At 46.9% G+C, this 11,687-nt stretch overlaps 1 protein-coding gene across 11 annotated transcripts in view; it reads right to left on the minus strand.

Moving 5' to 3' along the window:
• PXYLP1 (2-phosphoxylose phosphatase 1) overlaps nt 1-5,050 on the minus strand; it is a 114,236-nt gene extending 109,186 nt beyond the window's left edge. For all 11 annotated transcript variants that reach the window (XR_008553949.1, XR_008553945.1, XR_008553942.1 and 8 more), the window contains exons 1-2: nt 4,863-5,050; nt 4,013-4,094 (exon numbers count right to left, since the gene is read on the minus strand). The gene's annotated coding sequence lies outside the window, so the exon portion shown is untranslated. The remainder of the gene's footprint in view (nt 1-4,012; nt 4,095-4,862) is intronic.
• Between the last annotated feature and the right edge of the window lie 6,637 nt (nt 5,051-11,687).

Below are 11,687 nucleotides of genomic sequence, written 5' to 3' on the forward strand. Positions count from 1 at the left end.
GGGACTGAACTTTTCTCAACAAAAGTTATAATAAAATGAACTTGTTCAAGGACTTGCTGTCCTAAACTGCTTCAATTTTGGAAAACTACTTGAGGAACCAGAAACCAGAAATTCTACTGCTAGGCATATATGCATGAGAAGTGAGCGCCCACCTCTGGCTAAAGACACAGAATGTTTGTCACAACCTTCTCCATAGTATAGGTCCCAAATGAAAGCAACCTCAATGTCGTAGAGAAATGGATATATTGGTGACTATCCATGCAATGGAGTAACACCAGCAAGGCAGACTAATAAGGTGTCATCTAAGGTGCAGAAACATGGATGAACCTCACAGACATACAGTGAACGAAAAAAGTCAGACACAAAAGGTAGTTATCACTGCATTCATCTGATGTTCAAGAACAGGCAAAACTAATAGTGACAAACATCACAGAAGCAGTGACCTGGGATCAGGGGATACTGGATGAGAAAGAACTGTCTAGAAGCTGGGGATATATACTGGGGATACATACTTTGAGAGAATCTGGGTGGTAACAACATGAATATATTCATGTGTAAAAATTCATTGACTATACAGTGGAAATTAGTGCATTTTTTGGTAATTTTTTGCAAGTCACACTTTCTCAACATCAAAAAAAAAAAATGAAAATAGGAAAAAAAATTAAAATGTGGTTAGTCCAGAACAGGATATTACTGGAAGTCAGGGAGAGCAATTGTGTGTACCAACCTCTCATATAAGCTCTAATGAGATAAATTCTTAAGGAACCAGATAGTAAATATTTTAGGCTTCCTGGCTAAACCATCTCAACATTAATTATGCAGCTCTGCCCTGGTAGTATGAACACAGTCATAGACCACAAGTAAATGAATGGATGTGGTGTGTGTGCCAAGAGGACTTTACAAGATCACGTGTTGGCCAGAGTTGACTTATAGACTGTTTGCCCACCCTGTATCTAATCCTCTGGGAGTGACCTCCTGGGAAAACTACAGCCAAGTCCCTTCAGAGTTCACCAGGGACATTCGCTATGTCTGTCTCGAGGGAGCAACACCATAATCAGGCAGTCCCAGCAGTGAGGAGTATCAGTCCCTCCTGCTGAGTCCTGGGGCCTCCTTCACCACCCACCTTCCCCACCCAGCCCCCAGGACACTGCTCCCTTGCAAATGTTGCAAGCCACCTTAGTCCTCATGCCACTCTCAACCCACCTGGTGTGAAGCCCTCCTTTGCGGGTTCTGCCATTCTACCCTGCCATCCTTGCTCAGAGCTGCCTTGTCCTAGCCCCCCTTGCTCCTCTCTCTCCCCCACCTTCCTCCTCATTCCAAGTGCCGTCACAAGCCCAGGACTCTGGTGGCTGCAGGGGCTGACCCATCCCACATCCCAGACCCTCCGGCCCTCAGCAGTCATGTCTCCTGGGACCCTCACCTGTCTTCTGCCTGAACCTCTCATTCCCACAGCCATCCCATGACCTCCCCTCACAGGTCAGAGACCCTCTTCATGGTCAGCATCTTAAATCCACATGTTCCATTTTCTAAACACAGCCCCTCGCCTCCCCATGGCATCTGCCCCAGCCCTCAGTGAGACCAGAAAGCTTTTGGGAGGACTTGGGTTTCTCCCTGTCAGCCCTTCTGGGTGTTACTGCTCTTTCCATTTGATGGGACACCAGGCTTTCCACCCTCTTCTGGAGCTTCAACCTCCTTGCCCCATGGTCCAGTCATCTTACTCAATCTCCAAACTCTCCAGTTCCAGGAGAACCCAATGATCTCCTCTTTTGCACTGAGTGGAGGGAGACTCTCTGTCTCCAGTGGCAGCAGGTGGCCTCAGAGGCTGCAGGCTAGCTGGGCCCTCAGTGCTGCCAGGAGTTCTCTCCATGGCGGGCCACAATAGCTCCCTGAAAACCTCTCCAGGCTCCAGCCTTATATCACCCCTCACACTCCCAGCAGAGGATTTTGCCCCCACTTCTAGGGGGGCTCATTCAACATCCTGCCAGCACCCCCTCAAGTGCCCATGGGTGACCCAGATTCAGCTTAACTGCCTCCCCACATCTCCCTCAGTGTGTCCACACATTCCTGAGGCTCACATCCTGCTGCTGGGAGGAGACATAATGCTCAATCCGACTGCCTCCGTGGATCCTGAGGTGATTTGAACAATGGTAGTCATGGATGGTAGAGCAATAAGATGGGGGAAGTCTGACTCCTGGTTAATTGGGAGAGCCTTACCACCTAGCAAAGGGGCCCACCTGGATTCTTTCAGGAGAGAAAATACATACACACAATGGAATACAACTGTGTGTTTCAGCCCTTTTGAATCTATTGAGTTTGGGAGCTGAGATGAATCCTATACCTCTCTCCTCCTTCCGCCCATGAAGGAGTTGGTGGCCTTCCTGTACCCTGAACCTGGGCTCCTCCTGTGTGTCCTGTCGTACCTCTTGGCTCATCCCTGTTTAGATCAGAAACCAGGGATTCACCTTCTGTTCCCTCATATCTCCTTACATCCAACCAGTGGTCAAATCCTGTCATTCCTGCATCCTCACTGCATCTCATCTGCCTCTAGGCCCTGCTCAGGCCACCTTAAATGATCACCCCACATCTACCCATAGACCTTGGAGTCCCAGGAGCTCAGAGGCTGCTGAATGTCAGTAGTTCTCCTGGGAACTAGGCCTGGTTTGCTTGATTTGAAAGGGGAAGAACGAGGTGAGGGTGTCAGGAAGAATGAGGTGAGGGTGTGGAAGCTGGAGAGAGCAAAGGTGAGTCCTTGAAGGGATGTGAGGCCTACTTAATAGTAGGGACATGGACTCAGGGCCATAGGGATAAGCCCTCTCTGCCCCACAGTTTCTCCCAGGGGCTTTCCAGTTGGGATGGTGTCATAGGCCAGGTAAGTTCCAGGCCAACTCTCAACCTTGGCTTCTTAGATTTGCTGTGGGACATCCCTCATTTCCCCCAAAGTCATATCCAATCACCTCTTGGGGACGATTAATTACCAGCCCATGAGCTATGTGTGTGAAGCATCACAAAGGGCAACTGGGCTCTCAGGCATCCCCCAAATTTCATCTTCCTTCTATCTACTAGTTTCCAGGTGCTGTGCTGGGAGCCCCCAACATCCTTTGGGGAGAATTTTCAGGCCTACTTAATAGTAGGGACATGGACTCAGAAGTAAAGTGACTTACCCAAGGCAGCACAGCTCTAAAGGGATGGACCTGGAACTGGCTCCTCATCTGCTCTTTGCAACTGACTCCAAATCCCTGCTGCTTCTTTCTAGGCTCCTCAGTCATCCCAAACCTGGATACCTATCTCCAGCTCCCAGGGAGTCATTAACATTTCTGTTCTGAAGGCCAAACCCCTCAGATTCTGTCTTAGCTGTTTTGGGCTGGAACTGGGGAGTTTGTTTTTATCACATAAGCCCAGATCTTCCAGGTAATCCTGATGCTCAGCAGGTCTGGGATTGGCCCTGTATCAAGTGTCCTTGTCGCTCAGCGAGAGGAGAAGCTGCTGCTTCCCCATCCAGCGGGGAGGAGCAGCTGCCTGCCTGCCCTGGAAGCAGCAGCCTGCACAGGGGTTGGGCTGAGTGTGAAAGTATCGCACCCAGCAAAGCCTGCTGAAAAGTGCTGGTGCCAAGGGGGCAGTGTGTTCCTTCGCTTCTCCTGTCCAATACCAGTTTCCGGGATTGCCTGGGATTCTTGTGCATTTGATCAAATCTACTCATTCTCCCCATCCCACAGAGATGCCAAGTTCGACTACTGTGCACAGCATCTGTCCAGGTCACTCTCTGTTTAAATGTCTTCACGGATTCCTCCCCATCCAGAGGATGCTCCAGAGGGGAGCTCTGGTCCTAGGGTGGCCTGGCCTAACCTTTGCTTTTGCCATCTTTCTGGCTGGTCTCCTTCACAAAGCCTGCAGACCCGATGCTTTGTTTCCCCTTCTCCTCCATGATCTGAATATCTCTTAGCGCCCTTCCTCATTCTCCTGATCCTACCACCACTCAAATATCTCCTCCTCGGGAGAGCCCTCCTTGACTGACCTGGCCTGTAGTCCTTCCTGGAACACCTGCTGCTGTCCACATCTGCTCGGCTGTGTCCTGTGATCTCCGCACTCGTTGTGTCCTGACAACACAAGCAGAAGTTACTTTCCAAAATCGTGGGCTGGGTTAAGAATATCCTCCCCACTCCTCACCCACAGTCCTCAACTTGCCTTAAGGGGTTCAATATAGGCCTCCCCAGGATGGGCCACTTTGGCAGGTGAGTTATTTCAAGCTGAAATCAATTAAGGTCTTGCAGGCTCAAGAGGAACTTTTGCTACTCTCATACCTAATGCGAAGAATGTAAATTGACAGTCTTACCCGATATTAGGGTTTTTACAGACATAACCTATAACCTTTCCATCTGAATAAACTATCACAAAGAGGGAAATGTTGAATCACCCAAGATGTGTTTTGCTTTTTCTCACGTGCGGCGCCCTCCCTCCCTGTTCCCCTCCTTAGCTCAGGACAGCATCTATGCCTCACTTTACCTTTCTGTCCTTGGAGCCTTCATATTTGCATGGGCTCCAGGAACACACATACGACATTAATTAAATTTGTTTTTCTCTCCTCTTAATTTGCCTGATGTTAATTTGATGACTGAGCCAGCAGGGGAACAACTGAGGAGGGCTGAGGGAATTTTCCTCCTGCAACCCCCACCAGCCCCGAGTCCATTGTCCTTCTTTTCCCGCCCTCCAGACTCACCTACCCGTGTGGGCCTTTAATCTTCTATGACAACAATGAGCCAGTTTGTAATAATTTAATAATTTATTCATTTTTTTTTTCATTTTATTAAGAGGGGAACTAAATTTTATGGGGCATCTGCCCTTTGCTAGGGTTTTACCTCAGTTACCTTATTCATAGTCTCTGAAGTAGGTGCGCTGCGCACTTCATCAGCGAAGAAGCTAACTTTCGGGGAGGTGAAGCGAGATGCCCAGCACGGCCCAGTGAGGGAATCGAGCAGGTTAATCAGATCCAGCCATGGCGGTTTCAACTGCTCCTTCAGCACACGCGGAGTGTTAACAATGGTCACTAGATGGCGCACTGGGGCCCTGCCAGCCGCGCTCCCCGGGATGGAACGTTGAGGCTGAGCCTGTGGCGCCCCTACTCACCACCAGGGGGCAGGCGGGGGAAAGCAAGGACATGTAAGCGCCGCATAGCAACAAGTGACTAGGGAACCCCATTACCTTTGAGATGGGGAAGGCCCCAGCAAATCAGTGATTATTTTAGTTTCAAAATGTGTTGTTGAAATCTTCCTCACCTACAGTGAAATGCCACAGCCTAAGTAGAACTTTAATCTTCTTTGTTCATGAAGACCATCAACCTGACTGATAAGAACAGAACCCCATCGCTGCTGCTTCCTGGCTTAGGCAGCAAAGAGGACTACCCCTGGGTGCTGGGTGCTTTATGTACTTTGTCTCATTTAATCTTTACATCTTTGAGAGGGCCTCAGTAGTGAAAAGCTTGCTCAGGCTCACACAGCCAATCAATCCCAATCCATCCACTCAAAGTTTCTTAGCCTCACTTAACCTCAGTAGCCTCAGCTGAGAAGAGCATAATCATAATAATGGCCATCCCGTGTTGGATAAGATAATGCACATGAAGTGCCTCAGAGAGGACATAGGTGAGCCATGTTCCTTGAGGTCTGTCATACCGTGAATTCTGAAAGAGCTCCTCAGATGCCTCTCCCTTTTGCAGCACCAAAGCATCATACATTTCCATGGCAGGGATTTTCATATCTGATGTACATGGAGAAACCGAGTCCCAGAAAGGGAAAGAGATTTGGCTGAGCTCCCTGAACTTGCTGGTGTTCTTTGATTCCCATCTTTGATAAAATTGTTGAATGCCCATCGAATTTCAGGCTTGTACATGGGAATGCAGAGATGACTTGGATATTGTCTCCATGCTTTGGTGTTCACTGTGTAGGAAAAAGATGACTGTCCTAATTAGGCCTGTGATCTCATCTCCCACTGTCTTCGGTGACATTACCTCACCCAGGCAACCATTCGTTGACTCACCACTAATTTACCAGCTCATGTGCTCATCCATCCATCCTCCCATCTTTTCATGCATCTATACATCTATGCACTCATCCACTTATTTGGACATCTAAGTAAACACTTTAGATATTCTTCCTCTGAAGCCCCTCCTTAGTTGCCCCACAGTGATTTGTGTTCCCGTTACCCCATCACTAATTAGTCTGGCTGTAATGGCCTCCCCTCTTGTCTCTAGTACCTTCTAAACAGTGAGCTCCCTGAGGACAGGAGGCTAAAGTGTAGGAGACACTCAGTGATGGCTTGTTGAATAGAGTAGCGGTGCACAAGGTGGGGGCTGGGCAGCACAGAGTGTACATGAGATGATACACTAGACTGCAGGAGGACAATTTTAGAGCTTCTAATTATATTGAATTTTAACTAAATATCAAGAACACAGCTAATCATCTCCTGATATTTGATATCCAGATTGATATTGTGCAGCTCACATATTTGGATAGTCCTGCATTGTTTCTGGAACATGAAGCATCCTGCAAGGAGAATGGGGGTTCCTGACTCTGCATGGACTGCTGAGGCCCCTCTGTCATTTGCTGGCTTTCAAGCAATTGCAAATGTGGTGCGTCTTCAACCATAGTATGTCACTGATGTTAATTTTCTGAAAACGAGATCTTCAAACAGCAGAAACTTTGTGTGATTTTGTAACAAGATGTCAAGTGACTGAAAACTTGAATTAGTTGGTACTTAGATGTGCTGAATATCACCACCCAGAATTTAATAACAAATGGCAAAACTGGGTATTATATTTAAGAAAACAAGGTGGCAAATCAGTGTATTTCAATAAATCTGCCTTTTCTGTTCTCCACTCTATGGTGAATTCCTTTACTCACCTCTGGCCTACAACCTGATTCTTCCGGAGGGCATTTGGTGGCCCATACAGGGAATAGGGTATGGGAACCCCTTTTCCCTTCTCTCTTTTTCTTGTTCTCTGGGGAAAGAAGACACAGGGGATCCCCCATAGCACAGCAAGGTGGTGGGCAGGGGTTCTGGAATGTAGGTCCAGAAAGCAGTCAGTTCAGAAGGAGATGATGGCAGGAAAACTCAGGAGAAAATGGGTTGTTAGCCGGCCTGATGTTTAGGCAGAATGTGCCGGTTAAAATGCTTCTGAATTGGTTGTTAAATAGCAGTTAACATGAGCCACCTTTTTCCCACAACCTGGCCCCTTTCTGAGGCTCTCTGGACTTCACCATGATCCAGACACTGAGAAATCAATGTCCAGCATAGCAGGAACTTCCAAAACTCTGCCCTGCACTTTGGGGGCTAGTGCTTTGTTCATTCTGATCACCCTCTGCTATGAATCACCCCCATATATTGAGTAAAATTGACTTGGTTGGTGATTGAATAATTTTTGTTTGACTCCCTGATTGTAAGGCAAATAGAAACTCCAGGACAAACAAGAAGCCTGCAAGAAAGTCAAAACTCTGTGTTACAGTAACTGGCTGGGCTGCCATTCATACTTGCCTAGTTATAATCCTGAAACACTGCTTTCTGAATTTCAATTTTTATTTTTTAAAAAGATTGATTTATTTATACAAGAACTGGGGTACAGCCAGAGGTGCGGGAAGGTGAGAGGATTCACCAGAGACAGAGTGGGGAGCAGAACAGGCAGAAGGACAGAAAACACTGATGAGGGGAGCAGCGGGCAAGACAGGAGAGGTCTGCCACACCACGTGGGACTCTCCCTGGCTGGCCGGGAATCAACCTGCGCTGCAGAGGCTGTGGACAGCTTCACAGCGCGGCCCTCAACCCGCTGCGCCACTGGGGAGGACCTGAATTTCCATTTTTAGACTCAGTCTGTAAATAAAGGACAGAAACCACACCCTGTAGTTGTGGAACAGAACTTTAATCTTGAAAACATAAAGTAACTCTGACCAGGGCTGGAAGGAACAAATAGGGAGAGAAATTAATATCTTCATCTCATCAAGGACATGTCAAGGATAACAGTCCTGAGAATAGAAATATATAGATAGAATTTAGTTATAAAGGCATCCTTTTGTGGAATGCATATGATCATCTAAATTCAGGTGAATCAGGAAGCTAATAGATAATGCTGAAAACTGATCCATCTAGAAAGCATGTTAAAATCTTATATCTTCAGATATGGAATGACCCACCAATGGAAACATCTGGAAGAATTCAGAGTGGCCCCACTGGGAGCTGTGGGGAGGGTGGCTGAGGCCTCCCCTTCCAAGTTCTTCTGTGCTCCTTCACTTTTTAATCAGCCACGTGTGTAATGCTAACATCTCAAAACCAGAAAAAGGTGTTTTTTTTAAAATGAGACGTCAACGGCAGCAGCTACATAAATGCACTCGTTCACCTCCTTGCTGATGACATGGGGAGGGGTTGAGGTGGGCCTCAACCACCTGCGGCAATCTAGAGGGCTCTTGAAATTACCTGTTTCATCTTAAAAATTATATGAATTGTGTTCTGTAGATTTGGGCTTGTTTTAGTGTAACATTTTACATTCAATTTCTTTCTATGTATATATTTTTAATGAGGTACTGAGAAGCTGAAGAAAGATGTTTGAATTTCTCTGTGATTTTACATTCTAGCCATCACAGGTGAGGAGACGGCTGTTCCTGTTCTACCTCCATCCCTTTCTGGACAAGTGTCTCAATTTCCCTGTGGAGGAAACATCCCTCCCCCTCCCTGTGCACAGTCAGACTCCCTCTGTCTGGGAGGTGGGCATGGGCCTCAGGTTGCTTTCCTTGGAGCACGGTGATTGCTTAAGGAGTCAACACATGGCCCAGCTTGTACCAATGAGCATCAGCCCTAAGATTTCTGCTGCTATTATTGGGACAACCAGGGTGGCTAAACTGCTGGGCGATAGCCTAAAGTCTTGGAGGCCACCTAGTAGAGAAAAGCTGTCTGGGAATGAACTAACTGAAGGGAAGTAGAGTTGAAACATGGAGAGAGGCCAAGTCCCAATGATATCATTTAAGTCCCATGATCAAGCTATACCTGAAGCCATATAATATTTTGATTAGACTGGTTTACATTAGGATAGTTTCACTTGTAACCAAAGAGTTCTGACTAATTGAATTAATGGATACATGCTACAGTTGGGAGGCACAGGCTTAGTGGAAAGAATTTCAGAGCTTTGGCATGGAAGCCAGAAGGCAGATTTAGTTCCTCGCTTTCCCACAAACTAGCTACGTGATTTTAAATGTTGAAATAAGCCATCTCCAAGGTTTCTTTCAACTCCAGCACCCTCTATCTAACAATCCTATTGATGTTTAATGAAAAACAACTTTACCATAGACTTGGGGTGGGATTCCTGTGCGGGGCTTAGAAATATGTATTTTTAACACGGTAGTTTTGCTATATAACCAGATTTGAAACTATTCATATTCTTAGGTTCTGCTTCCTAAAGCAGCCATTTAAAGATTCATCCAACAAGAATTTCTTGAGCACCTACTATGTGTCAGTAGCACCTTTCTCTGACAATGGCCTTCTTGTTGGGTGGGGAGGGTGACCTCCATCCTGAGGCTGGACTTTCTGTAAAAACCAAAGCTGGCTCTGAAAAGAACATACATTACTGGCAACACACTTCCTCCAGTCACTCAATTGCTTCATAAATGGCATTTAAAACTTTTATTGATGAATAAGCTATTCACTGTCCAGTCGGTTCATTTATAAACAGCAAGGAGGTGAACGTGTGCATTTATGTCGCTGCTGCCGTTGACGTCTCATTTAAAACCTTAACAAGACTATGCCATGGCAACCGTAACTCCCACATTACTAGAATTCAAATGGCTTATTATCAAGATAAACATTTATTATATTAAGGTATGCAATATTAGTGTCATATTTTATACATGGTTACTTGTAGCATAGTTCAGCTTGGGGCCAACACTGTATTGAATTATTTAAAGCCATTTCTCCCTGGGTTATTAAAAAGTTCAGTAAAATATATATTAGTGTATAAAATTTTAATGCATAGTTCACATTGCAGTGTTTGCAAGCTCTTGGCCGCTGGAAAAGGAGTCAGGAAAACCGAGCTCCAAACAGAGTGTGCCTTTGAGAAGGTACTCACGGCGCAACCAAACACAGCCTGCACTTTGTCTCAGAGACCACTTTAGACCCTGCAAGACTCTCTTTATACCACTTATAGGCAAGGAGGCTAGAATAAGGTGACCCTGGCTCTGGGAAGATTTCTGGTCTGCAACTCAGCAATTTTTGACCCATTGACTTGAATACAGAGAGGGCATCCACCAACTCTCTCTGCTGTATGACACTTAGGGCTCCTGGGTCACACAGGTGGACACTCCTGTTTGTCCATTTCTACGTGCTCATCTTCTCTGAAGCACACTTGCCCTAGAAGGACTAGTGGACAAGAGTACACGACTTTAAAAAGTTCAACCAAGGCAGAGTGGCCTTATCTCAGTCCTGTCCAGTGCAGAACCTGCTACTGCCATGTCCTCTCCCAGATGCCTAGTGCCCCCCATATAGGGGCAGGACATCCTGCCAGCCGATGTCTGGTCACAGCAAGGTTGGAAGGGTCACCTGCAACTTGAGCAAGTCACTGCATTCCTCTGAGCCCCAACTTCCCCCATAAATACCAAAGGTGTGAATATACGACACAGATGAGGTGTTCCCCAATTGTTCATCCCCCCTCATGCATGTTGATTTTCTTTTCCTGAAACCTGGGTCATCAGCACCTTCTCCTTTTTCTTCTTCTTTTTCGTGCCCTGGTGGCTGTGGATCAGGCTAGACGCGCAGATGTACAGTCAGCCTTTGTTTCGTGGTGGGAAGATGGATTGCATTGTTCATTTTTCATACTCTGTGCAGAAAGAGCCTCTCAGAAGGAGAAAAAAAAAGTTTTTCTCTCTTGCCTCTCTTAGCAGATGAAGGTAGACTGGGTCTGGACTCCCTTGTCTCTGGAGCTATTGATAGCTTTTGGGTTACAAACTCCAGAACAGAAGCTGCCAGGAGTCTTAGGTGAGGATTCCCAAAAGCAGACAGTGGGACAAGGATTTGGGGACAATCTGGGAGGCCATTCCAGGAGTCACAGTAGAGAAGCGAACACCTGAAAGCAAGTGGGATGGGTGTCAATAAGGCATGTTAACAGCAGGTTATGCTTGGGGCATCTGGGTCTCCACCCCACCTGGATGTATGGATTGTGGGAAGCACAGCCTTGGGTTGTCCACCCCAAGCTCCAGGAGCAACTTATTTTTCTGTCAAGCTCTTCTTGTCATTCTCCTAGGACATTAGCTTCCGGCTGAGACACTCCTACAGCTGGAAAAACCCTCAGAGAGCAGGTCCAGGACTTGCAGGAAGCTCTTGGTTTCCTCAGAATGATTTCTGGAGTTAGGAGCAGAGAACCTACAGTGAACGCTACACTTGGCCCCCGAAAGACACCCCTTTATCTTGAGGGAGTTAATATTAATAATTGTGGTTCTCCCTGGGGAGGGAGGATGGAGTGGAAGCTGGAGCTTGAGGCTTTCAGTGACTTCTGGGGATGAAGATGAAGAAGGTGGGGTGAGTCCCTGCAGGGGTAATGATGCCTCGCCTTATGTCAGGGTCTCTGGGGGGCAGCTCAGAGATCTTGGGGACTGAGGCCTAAGAGATGTGACATTGGGGAACAGCAGTGAACAAATGCTGCTACACCCCAGCCAAGCAGGAGG

This window comes from Talpa occidentalis, unplaced genomic scaffold (assembly GCF_014898055.3).
Source record: "Talpa occidentalis isolate TD23 unplaced genomic scaffold, MPIMG_talOcc4v2.1 talOcc4.4, whole genome shotgun sequence".
Taxonomy (NCBI): domain Eukaryota; kingdom Metazoa; phylum Chordata; class Mammalia; order Eulipotyphla; family Talpidae; genus Talpa; species Talpa occidentalis.